We start from the raw sequence: 16,546 nt of genomic DNA, 5'->3' as shown, positions 1-16,546 counted from the left end.
CACACACACACACACACACACACACACACACACACACACACACACACACACACACTTTAGATCAGGGCCATCTCTGTAAGAGTGGAATAATGGTGTAATGGTACATTTCAGGGTCATTTAAGGTACCGTCAATAACATCAACAGGTTAATAACAACCTAGAGGAACCCCCTATCAACATTGCACACAATGACTATTGTACCAATGCTATCATACGCCATGACTACCCTGTTAGATTCATTGCTTGTGCACCTCTTGCCCATTTCTACAACCAGAAGCGTTGAGGTAGTGGTGTTGGTGGAGGTTGTTTAGTGGAGAGGCAGCTCTGGTTGGCTCTGACGCCGGACTTGTTTTTCCTACGGGATCCAATGGCGGATACGTTCCCAGAAATGAAGCCAATTGCTGGGAGATGAACGAGGGGAAGAGAAGATCTTTGCGGTGTAGTCAGACTGTACGGCTGTTTTTAGACGGGGAGCGGGGGCGGATCTGATTCGGGTTGCAGGGTTGCAGTTGAATCGAGGTGAAGAAGAGCACGACGACGAAGGTGAGGAATGAAGACGGGGCCTGATGGTGGCAGGTTGGGGGGGGGGGGGGCTCTCTGTGCGTTTGTCCTGTAACGCCGGCGGCATGAGTCTTCTTGGTTGGGCGACTGACTTGTTGAAGGGCCACCCGATATGCCTCGGGGCAACCCAGACAGAGGATATATCCACGCTGCCCTACAGTGCACCATCGTGACATGGGATAAGAAGCCAGGGACTATGAGACTTATCATGCAGAAGTGTCCGGTTAATGGCACAGATGCTTTACATTGCGCTACACACAATGGCGTTAATCTGGGGAACATTGAGGGGGAAATGGGTACGTGTTGGTGATTAGCGCAGTGCTTCTTGTGGATTGGGTTCATGTTACAAATAAGTATAAACGTGTGTCACATGTTGACAGAGGGTTTTGAATCTCTCTTTAAAACAGTAAATGAAAAAGTGTGATTCTAGATAAACTATAGTAATGTATTCGTCTAGACTGAAGTGTTTTTGAATCACGTACTTGGCTCATCATAAGTCACTGGCTATCAACAAATAGGAAGCAAGGGGGGGTTTCATGCAAATGTGTCCTAAACGTTGCCAGGGTGCGTATTTTCTTTTTGGATTATACGATTCCTGGCTTGCATCTCTATTGAGCTCTAACGTTAACTGTTGAAGTTGTCAGTTTAGGTGTGTCTGACTCTCCAGTTACATTCCTACGGATGTGTTCTTAACAATAAACACCACCAGCAACAGCTTATGAGGCCTATATCAACTTTGCCTGAAATGTTTACCCCACTGGTCTAACCTGTTGGACTGAGTTGTTGGCACACGCTTTCAAAGGGTATTTGGGTCTCATGAGCTACAACCTAAAAACTAGGTTAGTACTGATATAGCCCAAACTAGGTGACGTAACTATCACGATGATTAAGACAAGTCTCTTAAATAAACAACATCCTAAGGAGAGTCTCTTCAGGATGCTGAAGAATTAAAATGTTTGCATTTCCTACACCGCCGCCGCCTGGCTGAGTTGCTCGAAGGTGGGTTCCTTTAACAATCCACCAAACAGAACAAGCCATGCATTGCGTGTCGTCACAAGAGTTAAACCCTGTGGGGTAATTGGAATCAAACATACTAGACCGGCGCAGCGGAGCTCAGCAACACTAGTTGAGCTGTGCATTTTCCACCAGATGCATGGAATGATACCCACTGCACAGAGCACGTGTGTGTGGTCTGTTAGGGTGTGTGTGTGTGTGTGTGTGTGTGTGTGTGTGTGTGTGTGTGTGTGTGTGTGTGTGTGTGTGTGTGTGTGTGTGTGTGTGTGTGTGTGTTTTGATTGTAAAAGTGTAAGGGCGTGTGCATGAGTGGGAGGGGTGAGAGTGTGGGGGAGCAAAAAGCAAGAAAAAACAAAGGTTCTATTGAGTGGCTTTGGTTTGGGGTTATGAGGTGACAAAAAGGCATAAAGGGGCTATATGGTGGTCTGACTCACCCCATTTAAAATACAACGGCGCTCTGAGTCACTGGGCTGGCGAGAGCCTCTGAAAGGGAACATCCATACCAGTCACCGATTCAACATGAAGATTCGGACCAAGCTCCAACAACCAAAGTTTCTCCTACTAAAGCCATGCTGATATCCAATGAAGCAAGATGGCTGCAGTGAGAAACAGGATCTCTAATCCTTCCATTAAGGATCGGACGTTTTATCCGGGACGGTCGTATGACAGTTACAAGGCCGCACCTGTCAGCAGTCTGCTAATCTCAAAAAGCGACAAACAATCATACGCGTATAATCACACAAACCCCCAGTTATGCTTGACCCAAATAAGATGGGCTGGCTGAAAGGTTTCCAACACACACACAGACACACGCTCAGAAACACACAAACTAACTTCCACAAACGCACACATATTTCTACAAACACTACACTTCTGTGAATGACTAATGACCACAAATGTTACGTTTTGTTTGAAAAGCACTTTGCTTTGTCCATTTCATTTAACCACCACTTATGACTTGCATGCTCACACACATCAACTCATCTTCTGACAAATTCATGGGAAAGGGTTCTCTTATCCTTGGCTTCTCCCACTCCTCCACATTCCACTGAACACACACACCTTGACAACCAGTGTTTCCTCCTCCACACCAGAGGGCCGAGTCGTATTGGTTGCTTTTCCCTTACCTCCCTGCTGTTCCGAGGCCGAAGCATGAGCAAACACAGCGAAAAAACTCGAGAATCTCAGCTCAAATACACCTCAAAAGGGGGTAGTTCCTTCGAGGAGGTCTGGACTCAGTAACTCAGAGCTCACAGTGAACGGGTCAAACAGAGTATGTTACTTTGAGGCATCTAGTACATCTCAGTGTAATACAGGGAAAATATCGTTAATGGAAAGGGCTTTTTTTATAGGAAAACAGAAATTGAGCACAAAACTCTGAGGAATCCATATTCCTCTCATAAAGTCTAAATTACCAAATAGTATAACCGGAGCGAAACTCTGCAAACATTATGGTGAGAGCGCAGGTTTCAGCGATAAGTCAGGCAGGACAGAGAGGGGTAGTAGGGTAGTAGAAGGGCCCCTTTGGAATTCCTCTCCCGAGCTGATAACACGCAGGTGTCTCTGCTGGACGAGTACATCCGTTTGTCCACGTGTGTGTGTGCACGTGTGCGTGTGCGTGCGTGTGCACGTGTGTGCAGCACTTTAGCTGAAGACCGGGGCGGCAGTAGCTCAGGTGGTAGAGCGGGTTGGCTGGTAACCTGAAGGTTGTTGGTTCGATCCCCGGCTTCACCACGCAGAGTGTCGAGGTGTCTTCGACAAAGCACCTAACCCTGACTGATGTCGCGATGTGATGTCGAATCCAGACATCCTGCTGATGCTGGAACAGAGACTTCCAACTCTCCAGCAGAAGCGCCCCAAGGCCATGAAATGCGCCGAGTGGGAAAAAATGATGATGATGACCACTAACGGAGCAAGGCAAGCAGTGTGAGAGGGCATCAAAGACTGGGGATGCAAAAAAGTCATTAAAAATCAAGTAATAACTGTTATGAAATGTAACAGATTAAAAATGAATTTGTTTTTTTCACCACTTTTTTCACAAAAATGGGTCTGCTTCGGTCTGCCTTGTTAGTCTAGAAATGGCATTAATTGTGCCCCATTTTTTTGATTTGTTTGGAACCTCCATTTGTTGAATAAGGACGTTTCAAGCCATTGCCTTTAGTGTTTTATAATTATGGTTGTTTACATTATTTGTGCAACATGAATTAGTGTTTTAAGTAACAAATGTGGTGCAGGAATTGTTTACAAAAAACTTAAACAGAGAAGACGACGTGCGTTTTGATTGTTATAAATCGATTATTGAATGTTAATGTGTGCAACTATCAGTTAAGGAAAATGATGACATTTGCAACCCGAGTCAAGACTCAAACACAGCTGGATACAGGTTACAAAACACACTACTTCTACTGAATGCTGAGATTTTAAATAAAAAGAGGGAACTAAATTAAGTTACAATAACATGCATACTAGAGACTTTAGCACCACTGACCTTTAAATATCCCACACAGACATTAACAAATACACACACACCTAAATATATATCTCTGTCAGCTTGTAGATTTGTGTGGCAGTGTTGGCTAGAATTACAATGATAAGCCATATTTCTATGAATGTTACCTATTAATGGCCCCTAGCGGGAACATTAATTTTATAACTTTTTCACTCCAGCTCTCCAGGTCACTTAATGAATTTCCATGCAGGCAAGCATTGATTTTATTAAATAAGGAGAAGAGCCTTACATAAACAGTTTACATTGTCATAAATGTCAAAATATAGTAGGTTTACTCCTTATTCAACCATGAGACTTACCCCTAGCTTGGTAATGTTCTATTTAACTAGAAGTTGCATAATTCCTGAAACGAAAAAGGAATAATAACCTTTATATTCTACATCATCTCTTCACTTCTCTGGGTCCTGCAGACTAGGAAAGGCAAGTAGAGTTGGGAAGAGACAACGACAGAGTGAGAGCAAACAGACTAGTGACATTAAACATAGCTTTATCCAAATAGAACCAGATGAACACAATGCACTTTGAGGCTTTAGAAAGTACACGGACAAACACAAAATAAATGAGTTGTGGCCATTTATCCAATGGTTGCTAGGACACCTCCATCCATTTGTTGTTGTGACGTGTGCAGGCTTGTCTTTACCTTGTTAGTCTGAATAATCTGTCCATAAAAAAATTATACAAGCATGATGTAAGGCTACATGATATAGGAGGGGGGGGAGCGGAATGACAATGCTACGGGTGGGAAATGAGAGGGACGTGATACATGACTAAGGACTTCCCATCACCATCCTTCACGGCCCCGCCCCCATCCAGAGGGCCGCTCGTGGCCGCAGAGCTATACGTCTTTCTGTCTCTCCCTCTCCCTGTCTCTCGCTCCCTCTCTCTCTCTGTCTCCTCTCTCACCAACTTCATTGACCTCCCCATCACCGCCTAGCACACCCATTCACTCACGCCTTTGTTTGATACAAGGAGATGGCGCCCAACCACAGAAATGGCATATCCTCGCTTTTGTGTTTATGTCTGTACACTACACTTGCAAACTTGTTTTCGCAAAAGCATCACTTAGTTCCCCGTCCGCAACGAGGGGTTCAGGCTGGCACATTGCTTTTACTAAGAACAAGCGGCACACTACTTCCACAAACAAATATTCTTGATTATAAGTATACAATTGTTTGCCTCATTTGCCCTTCATGAAGTTAGCATGCAAGATATCCGTTTTAACCTAGTACAAAAAAGCCGGAAGAGCATGACATTTCTTTGCTTGGTTAATGCTGCAATTCCTCTGTTTATACATATCTAACTAGATCTGAACTTACACGATGCCTAGCTTTGCCTCATCCACACATTATGATAGATGGCAACTTTTGGAGACGAGCAAACAAAACTTCAACTTAAATCTCAAAACAACAACTTCCCGTCCTTATTCACAGATTTGTGACGACAGGTCAGCCAGGCTGAGGAGAGGGAGGTGGGCGGGTTCTCTCTGCAAAGTTGGGTCAGCCGATCTGAAATAGTGTCATCCTTCACGGCATCTCTCGCCATTGGAGATTCGCCCCCAGATGATATCCACACGATCCATTATAACAGCTCACAGAAAGCATCACTCGCCGTGGCTCTGCAGCAAAAGGGCTAAATGGAGCCAGTGGACAAAGTGCAGCATGGCCATCAGAGACCTACGCACCCGTCATGGTAGGTCCTGCACATGCACGCCCGCAAGAAGCTTGGTAACTTAGGAGACACATGCGTGCACACAAACACTTTACTTCTGAGTGCCTTTCAGGGGTCACCCTCACAGTAAAAGCCCCGCGCTTGGGATATAAACAAGGAGAGGTAAATACTGAATACAGGGATATGGCCCCTGAGCTTCATGTTTGCCAGAAGAAGACACAAAACATGTCAGACTTAGACCAAGAAGTAGGGATTCAGTTTCACATATAGTTTAGCACTGTCATGGAGGTGGCCGCAAAGTACAAGCATTCCTATCGGCTGAATCGGCTCCTCTCCGAGTAGTGGTTAAAAGGATTTAAAGAATTAAGATGAGTAAATAATGACGAGCCCCCGCCATATTATTTTCGAAGTGGTGGTTAAGGGATATTAAAAACAAAGATGAGCAATGATGAAGAGCGTCAGTCTCTTATCGCGCAGCTACAGAACACAACGCAAGGCTCTCCGTGCAGTGTAATTAGGTGAACTTTAACATATGTAATGGATAGTTACTTAGATATTGGCTCACACTCTGGCGGTTTTCAGCCCTGATCAGCCTTACGATGCTGGCCACACTCCATGGCAGAGGATTTCCCCTCTGAGCGTCTGGCTGCTGGTTGCGTTGATCGGATTAATCGAGTGGACTAAAGGATCTCTAGGCTCTGTCATTGACCAGGGAATCCCTGGCCAGCTCACACTCTGTAGAACAGCAGCCCAACACATTTTACAGCAAGGGCCAGCAGCTACCACAGTGAATAGCTTTTTTGAGGAGCATTAGCATAGCATTTTTTGTAAAACCTTGTAAAACCTACAATAAGGTCACTGGCTTAGCAAAAAACATAGCACTGGCCGGTGTGTGTCTGCTCACAGCTATTGCAACATCGAAGAAACATTGAAAAAACATTGAGGGAATATTCGAGCTGAGAGAGGGGGGGGGGGGGGGGGGGCAGGGAAGGCCACCTGAATATTTGATGAAGCTGCTGCATCAGTGTCTTCCGAGCATGCTGATTCAGAGGTGATATTTACTCTGGCTCAGTGGATCCATGTGACGAAACATTGTCCCCCAATGTCACACTGAAATTGTGGGAAAATGTTTCGTCACATGGATCCATCCCTGTTTCTATATTTGAGGATCAAATATTTCATATTTCAGAAGTCAAGAACTGGCCACATCTTAATTCACACAACATCAAATGCAATTACATATTCCCTCCGACTCCTCCTACAAATTGCACTTAGATACCACTCCTCTTACAGCTAAACGCAGAGGAAAAAACAAGGATTCCCATCGTTCCGTGATGTTTGTTTTCGAGAACCTCTAGGCTATGTTGTGCTTCAGCATTCCTCTTGAAAAGGACTGATCACTGGAAACCAGAAACCAATAACGGCTCTATTTCTATTGTTCCTACATGAGAGACCCTTCTTGCCTATAAAAGCAGCACTGTACTTCAATAATATACCCCAGTATTCCCCTCTATCCAATAGACCACAAGTTTGGTCACGCACGCACGCACACCAAGCCGCTTCTCTCCATTCCTTCCCACTGTATCTGGCTTTCCAGCCATCCCTCTCAGCTTCCATTTTTCCCCAGACTGTGGACATCCCATTAGTGAAGCCTGGAGGTCACTGATGTGATACCTAGATTAGTGGGCAATGGCTGAACCAGTCCAGCTTCAGAACACCAACGAAAAAGAGATGCTTTGTTTTCCCCAGTCCAGCGACGATCCGGGACACAAAGAGGAAGACGGGGGGACAGAAGTGAAAAAAGAGAGCCATTAGACTGGGCCATTGTCTGAGCTGGGTTTGAGAGAGGAATGTGAAATAGGAGCTTTGTTGCATATGCCGAAAATGAGGGCATGAGAGTATAGTTAGTTGTTTATATTAAGTAAGCGGCCATTTTCATAAATCAAACAAGGCTCTGATGTGTTATTTGCCTTTCATCATATACTGCAATTGAATGAATCATGGCTTTGGTATTTTTGTCAACATACTCAATTTGTTGTTGGCTACAAATAAATATATTCCGGAAAGAATTATATTTTAAAAAAAAAAAGGACCAAAATGTTGCCAAAGCCGTTGTAACATTTGAATGTGATTGATGTTCAGTTCTTCAATGTAGCAGATGGAAAACCAAATGTCATTTTGAAATGAAAATGTAATTTCAGAGGATGTAGAGAAGATGATTGGCCTTTGACAGTTGCATCCGGTGATGCTTGTGTGCTTGCTTATTAAAATGCCTATCTTGCAAACATAGAGAAAACATATCTCAGCAAACAACCGATCCACATTAGATTCATATTGTGTGTTGGGGATTTGCTTTGGCTGATTGCAGACAAAAACCTTATTATATAAAGTTATAGTCGGAGACAAGTTACACCTAGCAAGTCGATGCACATGTACATTCAAGCTATAGTCACAAGTTTTTCGTTTTCAAGCTACAAAAACAATTGCACAGACCTTAGAAACTGAGACACACTGGACAATGAATTCTATTCAAGGTGTATTCAAATCCTCTGTCTGTGTGATGATGAGTAAGCCATTATCATTACCCACACACACCCAACACCCACCCACACCCACGAATACTAGAAACCTTTGATATCAAGGCTAAGTAATCTGGTAGACTATAAATACCACACTTTAATTGCACCAGAGCCAAAGAAGTGTTTCTAAAGAAGGTTTTTCCACAAGAGCAGCCAGTAATTAGTGGTGAGCTAAAAGCTAACATAGCGTTCAAGACCGTTCTTTGATGTGTGTGCGACACATGTTTGACAGCAAAGCACAACCTTTGAATTTTAAGGGTGCTTAGTACGTGAAGGGGGAACATACTAAATACCATGTAGGGTAACTGCACTAAAATGAAAGGTAGAAGTGGTGTACAACATCCATCTTGGCTTTGCATGGTTAAGGAGGGCAGGATGGGGCTGTGTTGAGCCTGTGTGACTCTCAGCCAAAATGTAATGTAATCCTCAATCTACTCAAGCTACCTGTACCCTTGAGTAAGTTGCCCAAGCCCTACTTTAATTCCCAATGACATCCGCTTTATCACAACCTATGCGCATCTTAAGAGCTTAAAGAACGTCATTACATTAGCAAGTGTTTCACCATGATTTGAACAGCAGACCTCAACATGGGTTTAGAGTTAAGCGCTCTCACCAGGGGTTACACGTGGATGTTATTGGAGAGAGTGCCCTCGTCCATATGTCCAGTGTTGAGGGGCGTAGTTATAGAAACTACAATTTAGGAAAAAACTCAAATACCACTCTATTTCGGGACAGTGGAGCTCAGAGGAATTTGCTCAGGGGAAATTGTTAAAATATCTGAGGGAGCTCCTATCGTCGCCTTTCTGTGGGGTTTAAAGAAATGCATTTTTGTTGGTAGGCTGAGGCTCTGGTGGCTTAGCGCAATATCGAACGAGCGAAGTGGTCCTAAATGCCATCTGGCCTTAAGGCGGTGGACCTCAGCTCTGACTTTCTTCGGTTGCATTAAAACCCTCTGCTCTTCAAGGAGAACATACAGGAACGCTCCACGTTCCAAAGATCCTGGTTCTCTTCCGGCAGATACGCCGGCTCTACTGCTCGGGCTACTGTGTGCACTGCTTGGGACAAAAGGCTTAGGATTACCAACAAATTAACCCCAACACTGGGCCTGAATGTGGGAGGACAAGGGAGGGACGAGGAAGAAAAGCGGATCTATGTGATGTGAGGCGGAGCAAGCTAAACAACACAGCAGCCTCACTGGGGGTTGGACGGCTGGAGAAGAGTGCTCCCCTGGCTGTCATCATCCAGATTGAATGGCGTTAATCACGTATAGGCCCCTCTCGACGGAGAGGGGAGATAGTATAGGGCTTCTAATAGGCTTTTGTTAAGGCCTTTTCAAAAGGTAACTCCTTCTAATTGCGCTCAATGAGTGAAGAGGGAATAGAAAGAGCCTCAATAGATCGAGGCCCATTGGTCCAAACATGGATGAATGCATAAATAGCCGGACACGAGCATAAACACAAGCCAGGGAGTAAGCAGTCGTACAACGCGCGCGCGCGCACACACACACACACACACACACACACACACACACACACACACACACACACACACACACACACACACACACACACACACACACACACACACACACACACACACACACACACACACACACACAAACACACACACACACTTCACAGTCAACATCCCGAAGTAGTGAAAGAGGTTAAATAAAAGGCTCTAAGCAGGCAATTACATAGGGTCAGCCTTCGGGGCCTCGAGCCAGGGAGAGGTGGCAGATTTGAGAGTGTTTAAACAAGAAGGAAGACAGGGCAGAGGCCACCTGAGATGCCCTACACACAGAAGGGATGGAGCCATGATTCACACACAATGAGATCATGTTGCCAGGACCCTGCCTAACCCTCTGGCAGAAGTCAAACAGCTTAAGAGAAACTCTCCCACACACACACACACACACACACACACACACACACACACACACACACACACACACACACACACACACACACACACACACACACACACACACACACACACACACACACACACACACACACACACACCAGATTAGATGACTTTATCATGAGTGAAAGCATGAAATTAAAAGGGTTTTTTGAAGTGCTTTAAAACGTTAAAGTGACCAGCACAGGAACAGGAAAAATAAAGTATCCGTCTTACTGTCCAGACTAATTGCACTGCACTCATTATTCATCATCATTGAATGTTTGGCACAGGCACAGAATATTTTACAATGAAAGCATTGAGCCATGAGTTGAATGAGGGACACCTCAACAAAGCATGTAGATGTTGTGAGAGTGAACACTTTTCTTTTGTGTTTAAATAGGGCCTCGGGGGAACTGGAAAGCTTTGGCAACACAGAAATGAAATGACAGCTACCGACTCCTCATCCCTTGCTTCCAACGTGTTTAACAAACTGTAAATCCAAATGGATTTAAATAAACATCATGTGTATATGGCCATCTGAGGATTTTGGTCCAAACATGTTATTGCAATGCGGTGCATTTATTTTCAGAATAGCAGTGACTTGGCTCGTTGATTGTGAATTCTGAGGTCAAACAGAGGCTGTTGCCATGGAACATGTTGCTGTTGAATTCATAAGAAGCAGCTGATGGATTTAGTGCTTTTGTAACAAAAAGTCAAAGCTGTTCGCTCCAACAACCTTCTAACTATGAGGCTAGACCCCCCCAAACGGAGGACTTCTACCAACTACCTAACTAATGAAACCCACATGTCATGCAGAAGCCAAAACTTCAAACGGGGATAAGGAGCTGCCTTTAAAGGCACTCACATTTTCTATTACGAGGAAAGGAAGTGGAAGCTTGGGTGTTCCTCTGTGGTCGACACACCCACTCCATCAGGCTTCCGCGGCCCCCTCACTAAACCGACAGCCCCATCGTTCAAAGCCGTTTCCCGGGCGGAGACAGCTAAGACCAACGTGTTTGGTTACACTTTAATTACTGCGTCAGTATCTCATTTGAGGAGAAGGACAGTCAGGACAGTCGTATGACACTGGGTAACCAGGCACTCCAGAGGCCTACTGCAAACCGTTCCAACTTCCAAATGTAGACGCCAAAGAGCGTAGCCCATTAATAAGACCACTAATACACACCCCTGACAGCTCACAATGTGAAGGCTGTGTTCACATGATCTGCCAACAATAAGCGGTTTCCTTTTGCTCAGCTAGACCAAAGATCAGCGTCAGTCTTTTTTAAAGCAGATCAATGCCTCAAAAATACAAACCCAGCAAAGCAATCCAATAGACTATTCATCAATTTAGTACGTGTGGATAAAGACAACATAGTGTATCCAACTTAAGTTCTTAAATTTAAAAGACCAACACGTACAAAAGTCTGGAGACCATCTCTTTCCTATTTAGTGAGATTTAGTGTCTAAGTCTTAGCTAATAGTTTCTGGATTCTATTCTGCAGCCTATCTGAAGGCTTCAATGAGCAATCTACCTCAGCCCTATATTCCAACCTACATTCACTGCAAGTTGCTTATGAGTGTCTGTGCCTAAATTGTATATTAAAATTATGATATTATCCTAAACTATATCTACACGTATAACGGTCAATGCATGTACCATGCTGGTTGACATTAGGTCCAACTCTTAACTTACTTCCATTTGGTTGAGTTGGCCTACTTCACATCCCACACCAGTGACTGGTTAGTGGAAAATCTGTAAAACAAAAACAGGGTCTAGGGTGCAGTGTTGTGTGGTTTTATGTGTGCTATTCCAAATGATCTAATGCTCCTTCCACCGCTGGTGTCTAATGGCTGGCATCTGCTGGGTGGGCTCATTCCATCCCAGAGCGCCAGGGCCACTCTGTAGAGACATGCGATACCACTGCAGGCCTGCACAAATTGGGCAGCGTCGCACAAACCAAAGCACGCCCCCAGCCTCCCATCCCTGCTCCCAGGCGAGCTCTTGCCAGGCACATCCTTGAAATCAATGTCATCTGTATAACTTTGGCCGACACACAGGTCCATCACTCAGCGAGAATGCATCCGTGACGCCGTGAGTGACACGGCAATTGCATGGACGACTGGAAGAATGCTGGATGGATGGATGCATAGATTGCAAGGGCAGGGATGGATGGATGGATGGATGGATGGATGGATTGAGAGATGATTGCAATGATAGAGGGATGGCTGGATGAATACATTTGGATGGATGGACAGATGTAAGGATGGCTAGACAGATAAGACGGAATGAAAAACTAAAAGCTGGACGGATGGATGGAAGGGGGCACTGCACGCAACCTCACAGTGATAATTTAGTTCCGCAGCCTAATTAATGAAGAGGATTTCAATGATTGACATTGGGTTGCTGGTAGTAGGACCTGTGATGAACTACTTTGGTCACAGTTTAGAGTGATAATTTTCACGTTGAAAAGGGCAACATGTAAATTGGTACATAATGGTTTTGGTTGTGTTTTGGTCAACTCTTTCAATATAAGGCCCCTGCAAAACCCTGCTTGTGTATCATATGTATAATTGTTATCTACAAAAATATCAACAATTAGAAACAGAAAGGATACAGCACACAACTAATGCAAGCTAATCCTTGATTTCAGTAACATGCCAACTATTAACTTGGGCTTTAACTTGGTTCTCATGGCGTCCGTCAGTGTGTAAATAGTGCAAGAGCACCAACGGACAAATACACAATCATAAAAGGCTCAAGATAAGATAAGGGTCGCAACAGGAGATGCCCAGTGTAGCCTGGCACCGACATATTAAATAAACTAATCATGACCTCCCATAATGGGTGCCAATGCCATACATTGTCTGAGGGCCACAACACCAGTCTTGTTTGCCAATAGCCTTCTTCCCCGAGACAAGAGTCAAGCTGCTCGCACAACAGGAAGAACTTTGTCTCCGTCAGCAGGTTGCTCAAATTAATTCTGGGAGTTCAGCCGCGGCATACCATTCCCCTGTTCCCAGACACCCCCCCCCGCGCCGCCCGCTCCTTCCCACCCCCACTCGCTGACCCACTGCTCGAGAAACAAAGCTTCAGGAATGTCTGCTATGCAGGGCTGCAGCTTCACGACACCTGTCGGGACGACTACACAGGCCATAGTAAGCACCTCCACACCTCAGGGCCCTCCCCAGGAACGGTGATCGGTGAATGGTCTGGTGATAAACCTACTTGCAAAAATGCAACACAAATTATGTTTGAAATTAAACGATAACTTCAGGGTTTTTCAACCTGGACCCTATATCACATCATTTTGGGTGAAAGTGACCCATGCAGAGCAAAAAAAAATAGTACTGAGCGAAAAATGCTTCAACCATTGCAGATGTGAATTTGAACCATTAGGACCATATTAGCGCCCTGCCAATGTACCTCCTCTGAAAGTACTTTTTTTTGCCACTGCTCAGATCATTATTAAAAATGTCAAAAAACATTTGGGAAAGAGACCTTGCCGGAAATAAAACTTTTTTTCTTTAGCTTTCGCTTGATCAGGTCTCATTGTTATTTCGGCTATTGGGCTTATTGGCTTGCAGCTGTCTTCGCCGTCAGAGCCAACATTGGTACAAGCCAAGCCACACTAGTAATGAGCAACACTCATTTCACATACAATACCAATTCCCAAAAGGGAGAGAGACTCAATGTCTGTTTTGAACGCAAGAGATAGGCCGCCATTTTCCTCTAGTGTACGTGCAGTAAGGACAAACTAGGATACCCCTGGGGAGATGGCAGAAAAAGAAAGAAAGGAGCAGCAGTATTGAGACTTCACTGGCACCAGGTTACCCTGTAGCAATGTTCCTCGCCGCCTAGAGACAAGGTGCTTAAGAGGTCATCCCATCACTCTCTCTCTCTCCATCTCACACACTCACTCACACAAAACCAGAGAACAACAGACACTCGGCAAAATGAAACTGAAACTGTACATATCAATCATATCAAAGAGCTGCATGCCATTTATGAAAGCACCGCGACAGCATTATCAATCAGATATTGATTGCAGTGAGACAATCTGAAAATCCAAAAAGTTAGGTCAAAAAGTATTTTGTCAAAGACAAAACTTGTTTTATGTACCAAACATCATATTTATACATAGTGGCCACCTCCCTAAAAGGTGAATGCAGTCCAAATGCACCCATTGGATTGCATTCACAGGTAAACGACCTGGTACAGTGCCCCATAGTAGAGCACACAACTGATTTACAAAGAGCAAACAGGTCTTAAACATGTGACTGGCGACAGCAAACATTGCACATTACATTTCATGCACGCACATGCACACGCACACACACACACACACACACACAGACAAAGACACACACAGTGTCATATTTTCGAAGTTAAATAAATACGTAATTTGTCTAAACTTTGAAAGATGTAGCCTAGTCGTGTTTGCAATGATGTGCGTGTGACTGGATGTATGTGTATGCTATATTAAAGTTTAATAGGGAAGTATTGGACTTGTATTAAACGTCGTTGGCGTTGTTCCCTTATCTTTGAATTAGGCTACAGCACTTTCTGGTCTATTTGATTATTCGACTGTGCGGTCAGCAGAGGTCACTTTTTTCAGTTTAACGAGGGCGTTAAAATGACTATTAGTATATTGTTCCCGTTATCCATAAAAACTGTTTACTATGGGAGGTAGCTAAATGCCACCTTCCCATCGGAACATTGAACTGGATGTAACTTTAGTGAAGACAGCGTTGGTACTCACTATCGCTTCGGGCGTTGGTGCGGAATAGCCTCTTGTCGGTCAGGAATTCACTTAAACGATTCCTTTTTTGTGGGAAACCCGTCCTTATCAAGTTACTTAGAGGCCGTGATTTGTTATTAACTGTTGCTCAGTCAATAGCAACGCTTTCTGTCTATCTAGTGAACAGTACCTTTCAAAACGAAACGCCTGTCCGTACCATAATACGGGAGATATAGTCATCCATACAAACGCTGTTTGGAGATCAGGTTTTCACCACAATACAATGGTAGTGGTTGGTTACAAGAAAGTAGAAAGCGGCTCCGGGATCAGTGCCGGGGGGCGTCCCAACGTAAGCTTCCAGGCGTTACTGTCATTGGTCAATTTATTTTTGAAGGCGTTACTAAGTAATTCTATTGGCTCTTTGAATAGTCAATCATATTATGTTTGCAAGAAGGAAGTCTTTCTCTGCATGACCAAACTTGTGCCTAAATGTTGATTATAAAACACACACGGCAATTTATTTTGACGAATATTATCGTGGTGCATTTAAAGTTGAAACAAATTTATATAACCAATGTATGCAAAATCTTGGAAGCTATCATATTAGTACAAATGAATGTGAATTGATATAAGACAGAACAACCACAATCTAAACGTTATCAAACATGGTAGACGACCACAGCTCGAATTACTTTCGGCTTGTGCATTCAGTTGCGTTGAACAGGTGAGTTCAGTTACGTTGTTTGTAGCAAAATGGTTCAATACCTTCCCCTACCGGTTAGGAAGAGGATAAACAAATTAACGAGGAAGATGCAAATTGTGTCGTAATTGATGCAACCAATCTGAATGGTATAAGAAACCCTACAGCAGGACATTTTTAAGAAAATGATCTGCCATTTGTAAATTAATTAGGAATATAATATTACTTGAAACTAGCGGCTTGAGAAAACACCTAAGATATTAAATAAATGTAATGTAGCCCCGAAACATTTTTGTATGTAACGTTCTGAATGGAGAAATATTTGACTTGCAGTTCCAGCATTGATATTCTTGAACATGGATTTATAATAAGGTATGGCTTACAACAAGCTACAGGTCACAGGGCAGGAAAGGGGTTTTGGTTATTTTGTTTCATGATGATTGGCCTTGATTTGTGGACAAAAGAGGTTGCGATTCAGCATTCGAAAACGATGCACTTCAATGTTGGGCTATGGGCCTTCTAATCTATTCATTGGGAAATCTAAACAAAAATGCACACACTCAAACCAACACACACAAACTTTGTTTTGATTATATGTGTTGAAGTTGCCGTGATATTTTTGCAATCTAGTGTATTCAAATATGTATAGAACAATACGAAATATCTGGTTACTGTATGATATACGTTGTCACCGGTGGAGATGGTTGTACTGGCTCTTTCGCTGCCTGCTTACCTCCTTTCTTCGTGCTGCTAGTCTACTTTGCCATTTCTTTCTATTTTATTTTTTACTCCTATTAATCATTCTTAAACGAATGTCTGTTAGCGCTCACAACAGTGAATTGTATGTACGTCTATGAACTTTGGTTATA

At 43.8% G+C, this 16,546-nt stretch overlaps 1 protein-coding gene across 2 annotated transcripts in view; it reads right to left on the bottom strand.

Moving 5' to 3' along the window:
• The window catches only part of mpp7a (MAGUK p55 scaffold protein 7a), a 119,782-nt gene extending 104,506 nt beyond the window's left edge, over positions 1-15,276 (bottom strand). For both annotated transcript variants that reach the window (XM_030349710.1, XM_030349711.1), the window contains exon 1: positions 14,999-15,276. The gene's annotated coding sequence lies outside the window, so the exon portion shown is untranslated. The remainder of the gene's footprint in view (positions 1-14,998) is intronic.
• Between the last annotated feature and the right edge of the window lie 1,270 nt (positions 15,277-16,546).

This window comes from Gadus morhua, chromosome 23 (genome assembly GCF_902167405.1).
Source record: "Gadus morhua chromosome 23, gadMor3.0, whole genome shotgun sequence".
Lineage (NCBI taxonomy): Eukaryota > Metazoa > Chordata > Actinopteri > Gadiformes > Gadidae > Gadus > Gadus morhua.
Note: the sequence above shows the minus strand (reverse complement) of the source record. Positions and strands in the feature narration are given on the sequence as shown.